The sequence below is a fragment of the Peromyscus leucopus genome, chromosome 11, assembly GCF_004664715.2.
Source record: "Peromyscus leucopus breed LL Stock chromosome 11, UCI_PerLeu_2.1, whole genome shotgun sequence".
NCBI classification, from domain to species: Eukaryota; Metazoa; Chordata; class Mammalia; order Rodentia; family Cricetidae; genus Peromyscus; species Peromyscus leucopus.
Window position 1 is genome coordinate 10,635,140 of NC_051072.1, and position 17,923 is coordinate 10,653,062.

General features: G+C 37.1%; 1 protein-coding gene across 6 annotated transcripts in view; it reads right to left on the minus strand.

Moving 5' to 3' along the window:
• Positions 1 to 17,923, minus strand: part of Cdh18 (cadherin 18) — an 886,990-nt gene that overhangs the window by 409,062 nt on the left and 460,005 nt on the right. For 2 of the 6 annotated variants that reach the window (XM_028868188.2, XM_028868187.2), the window contains exon 1: positions 5,797 to 6,598. The exons of 3 other annotated variants lie outside the window; for them this stretch is intronic. The gene's annotated coding sequence lies outside the window, so the exon portion shown is untranslated. Of the gene's footprint in view, positions 1 to 5,796; positions 6,603 to 17,923 lie in introns of those variants that run through there. One more of the 6 variants, XM_028868180.2, reaches the window with a different exon arrangement.

A 17,923-nucleotide genomic window follows, 5' to 3' on the forward strand; every position in this document is an offset into this window, starting at 1 on the left:
GCTGAAGATGATGCCCCAACACTGCGGAGAAACCTCAGGTGACTGCCCAGGCAGCTGGCTGTTTCTGTCAACTCACAAATTTTTTGGAAGTTGCTTGCATGCACTTCCTGTTTTTATTTTTGTTAGCTAATATTATTCCCTTCTTGGGTCTCTGAGGGAATTGAAGATTAGTTAGTTATGGTTGAAGAATAGTTAGTTATAGTTGAAAATTAATTAGGATAGAAAGTGCATTAGATACATCTTGGATTTACCAAAATAGGATAGATAATGGAATTATTTTCTCTTATTTGTCAAATACCTGTTTAGGTATTTATTACTTGTATATATTGTATATAGTTATTGTACTTTTGTATATAGTTTTTCTTTTGTTAGTTATAACCTTTTGCTTTTTTTAATTTTTATTAAAATAGAAAAGGGGAAATGTGGTGGTATTCTAATTGTACTGAAATGTGATTTTGATTGTATGTTAATAAATAAAGTTACCCGGGGGTCAGAGCTATTAGAGCCATAGCAAGAGTGTGGCGGTGGTGGCACATGCCTTTAATCCCATAGATCTCTGTGTGTTCAGGGATACAGCCAGCATTGGAGACATATGCCTTTAAGACCTGGGGGATTGTACATACAGACAGTGATGAGGCAGTCACGTGTTTGGGTTTACAACCAATGAGAAGGCAGAACAAAATACTATAAAAAGACGGACAGACAGGATATAGCTCTCTTTCAGGAAGCTGGGACACCGCAAGAGGAAGGGTAAGATTTTAGCTCTGAGCTCTGACTTCTCGGCTTTCTCTTTTACATTGGTTCTGTGTTTCTTATTTAATAAGACTGTTGGTTGCATCTACACAATATCTTTGTTATTGGATGTAAGATATGCTCAGCAAGAGGGAAACCACTCCTGGTACTGGAAACATAGCTAACTACTCAGTGAGTTGTGAAGTTGTGGTTATTGTAGGAGAATCTACAACTGCCAATATGCTAAACCCATGTATATCCTAGCAACTATAAATTTTTGTCCTTGTATCCACAGGTAAATGTACCCTTAACCTCTGATTAAGGAAACTTCCCTTTGCAACAGACTAAGATCACTACAGAAAACCATACCAATCAAAATTCAGAGCTGTGGAACTCTGACCTGTTGGATACATCTACAAAACATTACTGTACCAGGGAACATTGCAAAAGAGGGAAATGAAATATTGTAAGAGCCAGTGGATCATGGATTTCCTGTGAGCTCATGTCTCCTAGCAATGTTTTAAGCTATGCCTGCAAAGTCTTATCAACATGGTGCCCACACATATGCTAAATAAAAATGACATCAATGGTCCTGCCAAAGTGGAAGTGGGAAAGGCCATGGGCCTCAACAATATACAAAGAACTGTAGGCAACTGAAAAATTTGGGAGCAAGGGAGGTGTTCTTCCCCAGGGAAGAGCAACTAATTGGTTGTCCAGTACCAATTAGTCCAGTACTAATTGGTTAGCCCTGAAAAACATACATATAATTAACCTTATATGGGTTATATGCATACAGTTTATATATGCATATACAACATGCATGCAAAAAACGTAAAAAGAAGCCATGTTTTGTAGAGGAGTAGGATTGCTTGGTCAGAGGAAAGGACAAGGAGAAATATAAACAAAATGTAAAAAACAAAAAGGTTGCTCAATAAAGTATTAATATATAATGGCCAATTGTAAAGGAACACAGGGTTCTTAGTAATCAGTACATGTTGATTTAAATTTACAGTTAAATTTGCAATGGAGTATGCATATCTAAATTAATCTATCCTTTTATGAATAATCCAAGTATTACAGAATTAGCAATGGCAGTTTCTTTAAATGTGTGAGTTGTGTGGTTAATTGTGTATGTTGAAGTTCATATGTATATATGAGCATACATGTGTGTAGGTGCACATGCATATGAATATTCATGGTGAGAAAGCCCCAAAGTTGATGCTAGGTGATTTCCTCAGTTGCTCTTCACTTTATATATTAAGGAAGGACATCTTACTGAACCTATATCTTGAAAATTTTGTTTAGTTTAACTGGATCCTTTTCTGCATATAAGAGCCAGGCTTACAAACAGCCACTACATCTGCTACACTTTTGCATAAGATTTTTGGGACCCAAATCCCAGTATTCATTCTTGTACAATGAGTCATCGCCCAAGCTCTCAACAGTTACTTTTGAAAAATAAATACCAGGTCACATATCTGTATTTTAGAATTCTGCATAGGAAATTTTGAGTATGGTTTATATGAGAGTAGAAATATAAAACAAGTAAAAATTTATCTCAAACCTTAAATTGAACATTTAATATTAAAGTTGTGCTCCATGAATGACATTTGAAGAGAAAATACTAACCTTTCTTGTGGATGATTCTTAACAACCATCTAGCTTATGGTTGGCAACATCCCAAATCAATGTTAAGCAAATAAGCCATCAAGGACACTGGTTCTATGATAATACAACAACAGTGCTCTGGACCCTTACAAATGCAACCAATCATATCACTTGATTTGTACACCTATCATTCTCCCTGTTGAAAAAATTGAGGGACAAATGACTGACATCGAGTTCACAAGTAGTACAGTGCTTCCTGGTGTACCCAAGCTCTTCCTCATCTTCAAATCATGGTCCAAGTATGCTACCCGTAATAACCATATAAAAACAATCCTTTAAAATGAAAATGTTGCCCTACTATGCACAGTGGTTTGAATGCTGAAAAGTACACCATTCATCTACAACTATGAGACCGGACATCATTTCTAAATGTATGGATACAAATCATTATACCCCAAACAACTTAAATGTAGAACAGAAACAATGAGTCTTCCATGAGAATATTATTTTATGGTTCATTACAGAAAAACAGATTGAAGTAACATTTAACAAGTAACATTGTAATCCCAATATAAACTTTCTTCAGTGTTCTCCCTTTCCCCCATTCTATTTTAGCATATAATACTATAGTGTTAGTCTTTCAGTTCATAGAAAAAATGGGGATAGTAGCATGACAGTGTCCAACAGTAATGTGTTAAGGACCCACTGAAAATGTACAACTTGACATCCGTGCATTTTCAAAGTGATAATATAATTAATCGGCACAGTACCTAAACAGAAACACACGAACAATGGTCTAGTTCACTGGTATACTTATTACCATTTTCCAAACAAGTCCTTGGCTATTTGTAAGTGCAGCAGTTAGCCATGAGGGAGGAATATTTTCCTCCACACAGAGAAAAGTTAGCAAAATAAGTAGCTACTTTTGGTTATCTAAACTTTTGCAAAATGGTCCTTGCATTTAATGTGTAGAGATCAACAAAATTGCTCCCCAGACTGAAAAGCTCAGGGCATCTCTGCCCCCCAGCAAAATAAAACATCTAAATATCAATGTTTAGAAGCCCTAATCTAGAATAGAGGTCTTTAGGCTCCTGCAAGGAAGATACATAACTAAGTAAATTGAAAAGTTTGTTTGTAGTATTGTCACTAGGAAGTAAAAGGAGCACCATACACACTGTTATATCTTTCAATGTCTGTAATTTTCCATGGACTATACGACCTCAATCAACTTATTCAGGATAAGTGAATGTTTATCCTCAGCATTTTCAATGTGCTGTAGTGTACATGAACATTAAGATGTCACAACACTGAGTTTAAAAGTATGTAAGGGATGTTTTCAACCCTTAACTACCCATAAGTCAAATTCAGAAGAGGAAAAAGACAAATCTTCTAAAAACACAGTTTATATAAATTGGGCCACAGAGACAGGTGTAAAGCCTAATAATGGTATTCCTATGAGCTAATAATAACAATCACTTTATATTTAGTATATGAAACACAATTTGTTTAAAATTTCATAATGTTGTACAATTAAGTCTCCAATAATTCTGCCAAATACATTTTAGCAAAGGTTATAGGAAGAATAATCATTACCAATTTCCACTATATAAAATCTCTCTGTCAGAGAAGCTGTTGCCTATGCTTGCAACTACTATAGATAATTATATTCAGGGTGCATCAGCCACAGCTTGAAGTAGAGTTTCCTACCCCATTTCTTCTACTGCCTTATTCTCCTCTGCTATTGGCTGACTTCTGCTGAGCATTTCTGCTGCATTTGAAATAGCCTGTCTTCATTTTGAACCAACCTTTGTTTTCAGATAGCCAATAAATACTGGCCATGAGTATCATTGTCCATTTGTTTTCTTAAGTTAGCTATCTGTGTTGAAAAACACTGGAACTATAATGCATAAAGTAATTATTGACCAAAGCCCATTAAATGAATGCTCTCTGGAGTGAATGAATTGGGTGACCGGCTCTAGGTTGATTCATTAGCTGTAAATACAGAATCAAACATATAACAGAAAGCTTGAAAGAAACTGCAGTAATAATTGGTGCTTGCACTGAAAAGCTACAGAACCGGCTCTCTTCTAGTATCACATTCTGCCTCCTCCTCCCACATCTTACAAGGTATGTTCAAGATCTAGTCTGCATTTCAAACTCCTCAAAGAACGGAATATGTTCTTTGAGGAGACTATATATTCAAACAGAGAACAGTTATTGAAGAGAGGCAGCCCCCTGCATTTAACATCTGTGAGTGATCCCAGAGTAGAAGATAAAGGTTGGAAAACACAAGCAGAGTGTAGAGTTAGGTTTCTGCCTGCATAACAAAATCCTTCTCTGATCTCTGTCTGGGCTTAAAGCAGACATGCCATCACCTGGACACACCAAAAAACAGAATATTTTCCCTAAGATTCTCATTTCTCTCAGTTTCCGGTCTAAAAAAAAACAGGAAACACTTATCTTGATCAAGCATAAGGCTTATTTAACTAAGCAGACAACAGAGTTAAGGGTATTTCAATAACCCTAACTAATGAAATTCTGTTTTCACCTGTTACATAGAAAAGATTTACCTTGCTCGACATCTACATGCTGAGCACACTCATGTACAGTTATGGACGTGATTTACCTTGATTTTCAAATGTGAAAACAAAGACAAAATTAGAGGATTTCTACTCTAGAACAAAGCACGTTTAGGAAGTTAAGGCAATGCCTGCGAGTTAAGAAACAGAGACAGACACTAGATAAACTCGCTAGTTAACGACAGGAGCCGGTGGGCTTCTTTCCTTGCATCATTACTGTGCCTTTTATAAAACATAAAAGTTTCACCTTAGGCTTCCATAAACAACTATGAAAGCCATTTTTGAAAGAAAAAGAAGAATATTTTTAAAAAGGAAAAAGCAAATAAATTTCTAAAAATAAAAAAAAAGCAAAACAAGACAAAACAAAAATGCTCATCTTGCAGCAGTCTAGTGCGGAGATACCACGTAATTTTACAAGATACTGGGAGGACAATAATTAAAAAGCACTGTGGAAAATCTGATTGCAGCATCCCTATTTGATTCTGATCACGCTGATTTCACTTTTATAGACAGACATAAATGCCACTTAATCCTGTGCCCTCAGTATTCAAATGTGCCTGGCAGAGTCCCCTTCCAACTTCTTCAGGGGCAGGGCAGATAACAGCACATCCACAGACCAACATGCACACAAACCCAGCTGGATTGGAAGCTTCACATTCCGGAGGCTCTAAAGCAGCATTCCAGCGTAAGAGATACAAATGTATAGGAGCGGTAAGGCTGCCGGCTGCAACTTTCCCATTAGCACAGCACCCTGTGAAAAGCATCCAAGGTGGAAGATTTCACCAATACCGTTTCACTCCGAACTGGGGTAAGCAGCCCCATTGTATAAAAATATTAATGTCACGACAGAGTAAAGTGTGATGTATTGAAGCCTTACCTTGGCTGACTTGCCCTAACTCGTGGAAAGGAACGTAATTTATGAGAAGCAGAGGGGGGACTTTCTCAGAGCTCTGGGCACGGCTGCTCGCGGTCCTCGGAGAGCCCAGGCTCGGGCTCCGCGCACCTCCAGCCCCGGGCTCCCAGGCTGGGTCTCTGCAGCTCCCGAGCGCGCCTCTGATTGGCTGGCAGCTCTTGTCGGCCTGATGCTGGGCTCTGGCAGTCTCTCCTCCTTCCTCTGCTCTCTGACTCTCCCGCTACTCCCTTCCCCTTTTTGCCTCCTTCTCCCACACCCCAGCGTACATACTTTTAGGGCTGCACGGATACCCTTTTCGTCCCATAGACAAGGTCACACAGAAAGCAGTAAGGTTAATGATAATCATTTCAACACACCAAACAAAACAAAACAAAAACCCTGTGTTCCTCAAAATTGATGGCCAGGACTGTGACAGTTTAGACCAGCAGTTCTCTGCGGGGGATGGGAAAGTAGGGGCAGAGGCAGGGGATGGCTGTCAGAGGGAGTGGGAGTATCCATCAGAAGCGAAAGAGCAGAGGCAGCCAGGGCAAGCGCTGATGTGGCAAGCTGATAATAAATTTTCATATTTCCGTGCAAAGTCGTCACAGCCTGCTAAACATTCAACTGCTGGCTCATTCATCAACGATCCGTAGTGTAGAGGAAGTCCAGCGGTTTAGCTTGAGAGATGTCCTTTCATGCTTACCCCAAGTACTCAAGGCGTTTAGGGTTTATATTAGATGGAGCTTCCTCTTGGAGGTCAGCATTATATTTGGGAAGATGAATAAGACCGCAGTGCCTAACACCACCACCCCCGCGCCCCCCCTCCGCACTTGCTAGTGCCAGAAGAACTGAGTCAAGCATGAACTTCTCACCCCTTCTGACTCCTGAATAAATTACAACGATTTGTAATGTACACAGCTTATGAAAACAGGGATTTCAGGCCTGATTGGCTGTTTTCAAAATTGATGTGAACAGCTGAGGCAGCTTCAGTACTTTCTCCCAGCAGGAAGTCACCCACACTCACCACCAATATCACCCTGCATCTCACTTGAAGCATCATAGTAAACAAGTGTAGGTGTTTTGTTTTTGTTTTTGTTTTTTTCTCAAAATTGAATGACTATTCCGAGGGTCTCCTGGCAGGGATTTTAAAACTTACACAGAATTCTCATTCTTTGCAAACACCAAGAGAAGAGCATCACTTTGTATACTTATTTGTGAAAGCTGACAAAGGCCCCTTTTTTTGTGCTTTAGAGGAGGAAAGATCACTCAGCTTAAGAGAGGGAGTGTGAAAAGGATTCAGGTTTGCTAATATGCAAAACACCTGGGTGTGAAGCAAGGTTGGGGTTTTCCTCTTAGTGTGAATATGGCATGCCCCACCCTGAAGAGACTTCTTCAAAATCCAGAAAGTAGTCCTTTCCAAACACCTTCTTTTGAAAAGTCAGTAAAAGTATCTTTGCAATTATTACTAAATTGTGGTAAATGTTTGACAAAGGTTACTTAACTTGTAGCAGTACCTTTTTATTTGGTCTTTTTTTCTGCTTTGAGAAAGGTCATTGGAGAAGATAAGGTAAGTGGTATTTCTTTTAAAGTGCGGCCCAGGGAATGTTAAGAATCAAATACTTATATTAGGTTGTCTTTATTTCACTGGCGTATGTGAAGAGCACAGTCATTTCAGTTCACTTGGAGGTTGATATGTTGAAAGAAACAAACAGACATAGTGATGGAAGTGCAGCAATTGAATTACTCCTTATTATGAAAGCGCGGCACATCGAGGTGCTGAGTTGCTCCTAAGAAAGATATTAGAAGTCAGCTAAAATTTGGAAATCACCAACATTTAAAGTGTTGGGAAAAAGAAGAATATGAGCAACGGTGTCAGGATAATGAGCCAGTGTTCTTTCAGGCTTTGTTTATTCTTTCCCTTGTGGCTCCCAATAGAAATGAAGGTATTCTTTACATGGTGTCCTAATTTTTTGTTTAAAAACTATATCTTATAATTTTGAGATTATAATGTAATTGCATTGTTTTACCTTTACCTTTCGTCCCCTCCCAAACAATCTCATATATATCTTCTTGCTTTCTTAGAAATCCATGGCCTCTTTGATTTTCCCACTAATTTTTGATACACACACATAAATACACACACATATATACTATATACATACTCAAATACATAATTATAACCTGCTCAGTCTATATAATGTTACTTCAATGTATGGTCAGCCCTGAAAATATACATACAAGTAGAATTATACAGATTAATCCATTTTTGGTTAGTTAAAAGCATATAAAAACAGAGTGAAGTTCAATTCTTGCTCTATTAACAAGTCACTGATGAATGAAGGGAGAGGTTGTTCTGATAAGTAAAGAGAATGTAAAGAAGAGCATTTGATCTCAGAAAAGTCATGTGATTTAATTTTAACATTTCACACCACAGCATACCCAGGAGAAGACCAACTCTGCTTACTTCATCATTTCTTGTTGATGGAAATAAAGATGTTTGTTTACCTGGCTATAATTGTGTTTTCTCAGACCTCAGCAAGGAGAATGTCAGGGATGCAGCTGAAAACAAAACTATCCACCCCCCTTCCCTTAGTGCTATCCACCCCTCTTCCCTTAGTGCTATCCACCCCTTTCCTTTAGTGGTTTTCCATTGTTAAGACCACAATAACTGAATAGAATGGAAAACATCAAATGAGTCAACAGACACTTGCTCAAAACTGCAAAATGTACAATCCATTCCTATGAAAATAATCTATTCATCAAGGGATGATTTGTATCAAAGATGGCACTCATACCAAGGGCTGTAGGTACTCTCCAAACTCCATGATAAAATGTGTAGTGTTCATAAGTGGCTTTAAAAGTTTGCTGTTCTGAACCTGTGCCAACTTTCACCAGTGATAGGTAGGTGAGCCTGTGGACCACCTGGTACAAGGGGTGTGTTCTCAGGCTACAAAGAAGACAACAAATGGAATAATTTGGAGCAAGTTTCCTTGGGGAAGGCCAGGCAGTAATCGTTTTATGTTAAAGATTAATTTAAAAGACTAGACCATTTATTTCAGTTGGCAAAATTTATTATGGAGCTAATCTCTGAACCTGAAAGCATAGGCATTTCTCATTCTGAGTCCTTCTTTCGTTACCTTGGGAGAGTTATAAGAATCATTTTAGCAGGTGGCAGGGAAGCATCCAACATGAGATTGATGCTGGTCAGACTCTAGGAACTGGAAAGGCAAAATTTAGTGCTAAACTGTGAACATTCTGAGAGGGAAACTCAGAAAATTGTCACTCTGGATGCCATCATATGTTCCATTTTACTGTGAAGTTTTTGGAATCTTATATTTTCCAATACAAATGAAACAAGATTGTAAAAATACATCTATAGATACTCCTACCTCTTCTTGTAATTCAACAGTGGGAAGAGTCAAGGGAACAAGGTTGGCAAACTAGTTCATCCTTGAATGGCTTTATTGAGTTGTCTCATGGACCAATGCATATGATTAAGGTGCACAGTTTTTGCGTTGAAATATATTATGAAAAGACCCTCACATTTCATCTAACCAGTATTTAAATCACCTCAAATAGTTAGTTTCCAAATCATAATATACAATAAATTATTTGGTTTTTATGTGAGAATAATCTGAAACATTATTGTTTTTATTTAGCAAAAAATAACGTATTTTTTTATACCTTTGATTGAAAGAATATGAGAGGAAGCCTGTACAGGTGGAAATGTATCACATTACCTCAAGTTAAGCCTCAGGGAACATCACAGGTGAGGGACAGAATGTTTGTGAATAGATTGCTTTGAGATTGTTTCCTGTGGACGGAACAGGGTTTGTTGACCCATGATAACAGAGCAGCTGTGGCTGAGGGCACAGTCCTGCACATCATCAAGCAAGCCAACACTTCAACATGGGTGGGAAAAGAACTTTTGAGAGACTGAACCCATCCATAGCTGAGGAGCCATTGGTAGTTGATAGCTGCTGGGCTATGGTAATTGATAAGAGGCCACGATAGTCATACACATACTGGTGTGCCACTAAGGATTGAGTGGGATAACTCTTCTTAACAAAGGAGATAAATTGGAAGGCATTTGGGAGTAGAGGAAGTCTGAAAGGAGAAGGCATTGATAGTGATGAGTGAATATCATCAAAATATATTATATATGAAATTTTCAAATAATAAAATATGACCTCCACTTTTATTCTTACAGTTTACCTAATCAAGCTAATCTTCACTCATTCTGATGCTTCAGATTAAAATATAAGGTAATAGGTGAATAACAAAGAAGAAAAATATCTAAGAAGAACCTTGCAAATAGGAATACAGCAATTATGCCTAAAACCCAGCATTACCTTTCCAAATAAAAATGTCAATCAGTAAACTCATTTTTTTTTGCATTTAATGTATATAAAATAACTAAAGAACCCAGGATTTTTTTTTTTATAAAATAGTATAGTATCGATAATTGATAAAGCAAAAGGCCAAATCCAGCTTCTATTGATATCTCTATCTATCTATCTATCTATCTATCTATCTATCTATCTATCTATCTATCTTACTATAATCTATCTATTATCTATCTATCATCCATATATCTGTCCATCATCTCTAGATAGCATTTTATTCAGGCAAAATCAATAGTTATTTTAGTTAGAAAGATAGAATAAAGACATGGATTTCAGGAAATTGACCATACATCAAGATTTAAATCATATTTTAGTGAATAAACTAAAAAATTTTACACATATATGTACACATACATGTATAGATTTATATGACAGGCTTTTAAAATTCTTTAAGTAAAGGGAGAGTTTGGTGAAAGCAAAGTCATATGTAAAGAGTGAGGGCAAGAGCATGATTTACAGCTTTGAAAACAACAATGAATATGGATTCTATAAATATGAAATTGTTAAACCAAGAGCAGGTTTGGCAAAATTTAAAGTAATTTGTCAAAGAGATGTGTGAACACTTAGAGGAATAGACAGTGGGTCCTTGGGAGTCCAGTCATCTAGTGAAATCAACCATCTGATAAACTGTGGCTTTCGAACAGGACAAGTGTGAAAGAGTAAACATGGGGCATGGGCATCTGTCCATCATCCGAGATGCATTTGGAAAACTCCAAGTCCAATCTCAATGCAGCAAAATAAACATTCCATAACTCAATTCAAAAGTAGAGTAAAGTAGAGTATGGTATTGGCAGCAATTCTTAGTTTATACTTATGAGCAAGATTTGTATAATTATTTTACAATAGTAGCTGTAAAATTAATCAATTCTTTTTTTCCCCTGGAACTCACTCTGTAGCCCAGGCTGGCCTCAAACTCACAGAGATCCACCTGCCTCTGCCTCCCGAGTGCGGGCATTAAAGGCTTCCACCACCACTGCCCGGTGAATTAATCAATTCTTATGAATAGCCATCATGATTGTCTTTTTTATCCTAATTAAAATATTTGTTAGCACCATAATATTCTATTTCTTTATGTGAAAAACAACAAACAAAACAAAACAACAACAACAACAACAAAAACAATGCCACCCATAATTCTCTCTTTTTTTTTTTTTTTTTCACCCCGGAATGACCCCTACTCACTGATTTTTATTTTTTGTTTCGGTAACTACATCTGGCTTCTCCATTTTTTAATGGTCAATACAAAATATACTCCTGGTTAGTGAGGCCTTACTTAAATTTATTTACCAGTGTACACTGTTTTTGAGTAAATAAAATAGTTTTTAAATCATGCCAATGAATCAATTTTAAAAAGTTTGATTATTAGAGGAAGCATTGTACAGTAGCGTGGAACACAAAATCTAAGAATAAATCCACATATAAAATTATTGTAGCCTTATTTACTACATTTCTTTAGCAGTAGAATAGCTATAACAATATTATCTATTGTATTAGTCAAAGTTATCCAGAGAGAGAGAGAGAGAGAGAGAGAGAGCGAGAGAGAGAGAGAGAGAGAGAGAGAGAGAGAGAGAGCGAGAGAGAGAGAGAGCGAGAGAGAGAGAGAGAGAGAGAAGGATGGAATGGATAGATAGATGGATGGTTGGAGAGATTATACATGTCTATATATCTGTATAGATATAGATATATAGATACAGATAGATGATAGATAGAGAGATGGAGAGATAGATAGATAGATAGATAGATAGATAGATAGAAAGAGAGAGATAGATAGATAGATAGATAGATAGATAGATAGATAGATAGATAGATAGATGGAGAGACATAATAAATTATAGATAGATAAGACATAACATTTCAGTAAGAAACAACTCATGGGCATAGCCAGTGAAGCCTCATGATCTCCATGTATAAGGTATAAATCCAGTAAATTTGGTAATAAACAAACACAAAGACTGGTGATGTAGGGAAATGACCGGTGCACATGTTAGTCTTCATTCAAAGGCTTTGAATAAGGAGCACTTGTTACTAAAGCAATTGAAAGATGGATGTTGCTCATGAAACAGAGAAGAAATTCACCTGTCCTCTCATGTTTCATTACATTCAGAATCATGTCAGATTAAAAGATATCCATCATTGATGATCATATTTATTTGCTTTACTCAATCCATGCATGCAAATGTTGTTGTATTTCTTTCATAGGAATTTTCAAAAACACAGGAGTAGTGATGTATTGCTTAGTATCTGTGCATCACTTAATCCGTTGAATTTATTCATAAGTTACATTTATACATTAGTTTTTTCTTCACTTCTAAGAATTTTGCCTAAGATAAAATGTATGCTTTAAAATATCCTAGGATAATTAAATATGCATTGAAACTGCTAGGCATAAAGTAAAGTTTGTGTGAATGTGTTGATTGTATTTTTATATGTTGAACCTGTTTGAGTACACACTACTAATGTTCATCTGATGTATGGTAGGTAGGTATTTATGAAGCCACAGTGTGATGTGTGAAATTCTTGGTTGGAACTGACAAATATATATCTGGTCATATCTTAATTGCTTTTTACTTTCTAGGGTGTTTAAGCACGAGAGTTTAGTCTCAGTATATTACTTTACAATGATTAGGATGCTATCCCCACAGAGGTGAGATTTTTTAAATCTTACACAATTTTATACAGGCCAAAGTCTCTAACATAGTTCTCAACACATAATAGAGTCTTGGAGGATGTCCAGGTGAAACTCAACAAAAGTTGATTAGTACTATGTTAGATTTGCTTTCTATGTTCAGTTGCTAGCAGAAAGAAGCCAATCACAAACCAGCAAATTCTTAACAGAGAGTTTATTCCTAATAGAGAAACTATGGTTTCTGTGGAATATCCTGGGGACAGAATTCACTCAGTTCAATCTTCTCCTCTCTCCTTGTCCCACCTACTTCCTGCCTGGTCACTGGCCATCAGTGTTTTATTTATATAGAGCAATATCTGCAGCAGTGTTCTGTCTCTCTGATCTTCCAGCATTCATCCCAATATCTGGCTCATGGGTTTGTTTTTATTAATAAGACCTTTTAAGATTCATGCTATGTCTGGTGCCCAACTTGTCAGATATGAATTCACAGAAAAAGCTACTTGACTATGGCCTTGCTGGCCCCAGCTCAGACCAGAGCTACAAGTTGCCAGTTGTGGTGGCACACTGGTCGGATTTACTGAAGGAGGCAAGAGGATCCAGAGTTTGAGGCTGGCCTAGGAGGCTTGCTAAGGAGAAGCTGTGACCCAGGCCCAGCCACAAATGGTGGTGGTGAGACCATGGAGACAGTGGCTGCTGCTCTGAGTTGCCAGCTGCTTCTCATTGTGTTGGTGACTGTGGTGATGCTGCTACCAGAGAAGAAGGGTTTACTGATGATTGTTCAGAGAACAATTGCCAGAACCATCGTGTGACAAGAGAGCATTGGCAAAGGTCAGTTTAGAATAGTTTGGCAAGACAAATGGTGAAGAGAAATTGCTGTGAAGATTTTCTCTTCTAGGGAAGAATGTTCATGGTTCCGAGACACAGACATTTATCAGACTGTGATTGCTCCAAACCACAGAGGAGGCACAAAAACAAAACAAAACAAAAGTACTAGGGAGGCAGAGGCAGGCAGGTCTCTGTGAGTTCAAAGCCAGCCTGGGCTACAGAGTGAGTTCTAGGAAAGGCTCCAAAGCTACAGAGAAAACCCTGTCTAAAAAAAAAAAAAAAAAAAAAAAAAAAGTCTGCAATGAACCATGACTATACCTAACAGCGACTTTGAAATCTTCAAAAAGATAACAGGATCCCACAATAACAATTCCATATGGACTATAGTAAAGACATTAAGCTGATTAATACCACGGAAAGATTGACTTTAGAATACAAACTGCTCAAAACAATTTTGAGATCGCCAGCTGAGATGATCCAGATTCACAGACTACTTGAGCAAGGACTTGAGACAAGCCCTACAAGTTCTCATTATGCAGAGACTGGACAAATGATACAGCTAACTCTCCCAGGACTTGACACTTAAGCCAATTCTTTGCAGGATTCGCTAAAGATGTCTTCACTCCCAAGAAAGCAGGAAGTAATTTTAAGAACATAACATCCACATTCCCAAGAGGTGGGGTGGGTGTTTTTTGGTCGTTCAATGGATTATGGATAATTGTTATTATTTACGATGGTTGGTTACAAGTTGTTAATTGTTAATGGTTAAAAAAAAAAGGCTAAACAAAGGAGATTAGATACGGGGTTCTTGTTCAAAGAAAAGAAAAAATAAAAAGATATAGAAAAGGGTAGATCATTGATTCTACTCTGATAAAAGGGGAGATATACAAATGTTAAGTTAAAAGGTATATTTTTGGATCTACTCAAAAAAAGAATATGGATATGATAAGATAAAAAGGGAGATTAATGAATTTAGTTTTAAAAAGGAACTACTTGCTTTAAATAGGATAAGTAGTGAAAATTTTTTATCTGAAGCTATCAAATATTAATGGTCTAGACATTGTTAATGTAATTCTTGAATATATACATTGTATATAGTTATTGGATATAGTTTTTCTTGTATCAGCTATAAGCTTTTTAAAATTTTAGACAAAAAATGGGAAAATGTGGTGATATTGTGTCCCCCAAATATATTGTGAACCTTCATAAACTTATCTGGGGTCAGAGAACAGAACAGGCACTAAATAGACGTAGAAGCCAGAAAATGGTGGCACACATACATTTAATCCTAGCATTCTGGAGGCAGAGATCCACCTGGATCTCTGTGAGTTCAAAGCCACGCTGGAAACAGTCAAGCATAGTGACATATACCTTTAATCCCAGGAAGTGATGGCAGGATGCAGAAAGGTATATAAGTTGTGAAATCCAGGAACTGGGCTGGTTAAGCTTTTAGGCTTTTAGCAGCAATTCATCTGAGATTCATTCTGAATGAGGACTCATGGGCTTCCAGTTTGAGGAAACAGGATCAGCTGAGAAGTTGGCAAGGTGAGGTTAGTTGTGACTGGTTCTGTCTCTCTGATCTTCTAGCATTTACTCCAATATCTGGCTCCTGGATTTGTTTTCATTAATAAGACCTTTTAAGATTCGTGCTACAAAAATATTTATAAAATGCTAGAAATACTTAAAATCCATTTGAAAATCTCAGTATACAAAGAGATAGTTTTATTTTACTAATGTTTAATTAATTAGAACTACATAACTAAATCATTGACATTTCAGGAAATATATTAAAATAGTTATTGTGAGTTTGTGATCAATAAAGATGGTCAGTAGTATACAGTAACTCTTAAATTGAAAATTGTTTTCTACAACACTTGGAAAAACTACCCATATCCCTTGACCTTAAGAATTTGCTTTTTCAGAATTTCTAAGTAAACAATTTTTTGTTCAACACTTACAATCAATTTTCAGCATTGTTTTCTGTAATGTATGTGTGATATAATTTATCTAATCCTTTCCATATAACTGAATCCTGTTACTGGCAAGATTTTGATATTCTAGGCTTTAATGAACAGCTCTGCAGATACAGAGACCCACAGCCAAACATTAGAAAGAGCTCAGCAAACCCCATGGAGGAAAAGGAGGAAAGATTGTAGGAGCATGAGGTTTTGAGGACACCACAAGAACACAGCACAGAATTAACTAAGCGGGTTCACAGGGGCACACACAGACTGAAGTGACAATCACGGACCCTGTATGAGTTTGGGTTATGTCTTCTGAATATAGGTTATGGTTGTTTAGAATGTTGTTTTTGTGGAAGTCATAATCATGGGAGCTGAGGGCTGTCCCCAGCTCCTTTGCCTTCTGTTGGGACTCCTTTCCTCCTCCTGGGTTGCCTCATCCAGCCGAGACATTTTTGGGAGGCTTGCTCTTTTCTGAAGGGAAACAGAAGAAGAGTGGGTCTGGGAGAGAAAGGATGTGCAGAGGAGGAACGGAGAGTCCTAGAGGGAGGGACAGATGAGGTTGGGATGTATTGAATGAGAGAAAAATAAACAAATACAAATGAACAACAACAACAACAACAAAAAACAACTGTTTATGATTCAATACCCAGATCTCTGCCTCTTGTATTTTTAGAGTATGTAGAATTGTAACTACAGCAAAAATCTATGAACAGTTCTAAGAACAATGATTACTCTCTTACTTCAAACACCATTAAGGAGAACTAAGTAAAATACCAATTATTTCTTTGCTATGTCTGAGCAGTAACTTTTTTCAATTTGCTTATGTAATAGCTGAAAATTAATATTTTATTATTTCCATTTCTATTAATGTGGTTACTCTAATAATTACTGACCAGTTCTTATTTTTTTTCTCAAAATTTCTTTTCACATCCATTTCCCTATCACATTATTGTTAATTGAGAACTATAATGGACTTAAATTATCTTAATACTCTATCAAATAGGAACATTAGAAGTTCATCAGAAATACATGCAGCTTTTCCTCCTCATCCTTAGAAAAAAGAATGTTTATGTGTGTGAATGAGCATGCATATGTGTAAGGAATTGTATGCACACAGATATACTTGACATGTATGTAATACCCCATTAGAAAGTGCTGATGGAAGTTAATTGAGGGAAATCAATGGAAGCTAGAAAATTTATTGCTGCAAAAAAAATTGAAAACTAACAAAATTTAAATTGTTGTCTTAAATCCCATAAACTATGTATTTGCAAAAACTTTTATATAATAAAATAAATATAAATTACTTCCAATGACCTGATCATAAGGCAGGCACCTTAGAAAGGTAAATTTTGAAGATAATCATAAAATATATATTGATGGATAGAAAAACTTTTTTTATTAAGAGATTTTCTATTTGTTTTACATATCAACCACAGATTCCTCTGCCCTCCATCCTCCCACACCACAATCTTCCCCCCAATCCACCCCCCATTCCCACCTCCTCCAAGGCAAGATCTCCCCTGGGTAGTCAGCAGAGCCTGGTATATTCAGTTGAAGCAGGTCCAAGCCCCTCTTCCCTGCACCAAGGCTGAGCAAAGTGTCTCAGCATAGGCCCTAGGTTCCAAAAAGCCAGCTCATGCACTAAAAACAGGTCCTGGTCTCACTGCCTGGGGCCCCCTAAACAGTTCAATTTAAACAACTGTCTCACTTATCCAGAGGGCCTAGTCCAGTACCATGGGGGCTCCTCAGCTATTGGTTCACAGTTCATGTGTTTTCACTAGTTTGGCTAGTTGTCTCTGTACTTTTTCCAATGATGGTCTTGATATCCATTGCTCATATAATTCCTCCTCTCTCATCAGTTGGACTCCTGGAGCTCTGCCTGGGGCTAGGAATGGTCAAGAGGGTGCCAGAGCTGACCTAATCTGGTGTTCACATGACCGAACACCCTAATTGTCATGATAGAACCCTCATCCAGTGACTGATGGAAGCAGATACAGAGAAAAACATTTTTAACAGAAAATATATTTTCCAAGTAAGTAATTCTTTAGAGATCTACTCTATAAAAAATGAAATTATTGTAATACTGTTGTGTGAATTTCAAAATGCTTCCACAGAATATATAGTGGGCAGATACTACTAAAGAATATATCATATTTGTGGTTGTTTGTGTGCATATTCCCCTTTTGGTTGGTTCTCAAGGGCAAGACTAACTACAGAATTATGACATTTCTGAGAAGATGAGTCAAATATATCAACTATTTTCAGAATGTTTCACATTAAATAGTATT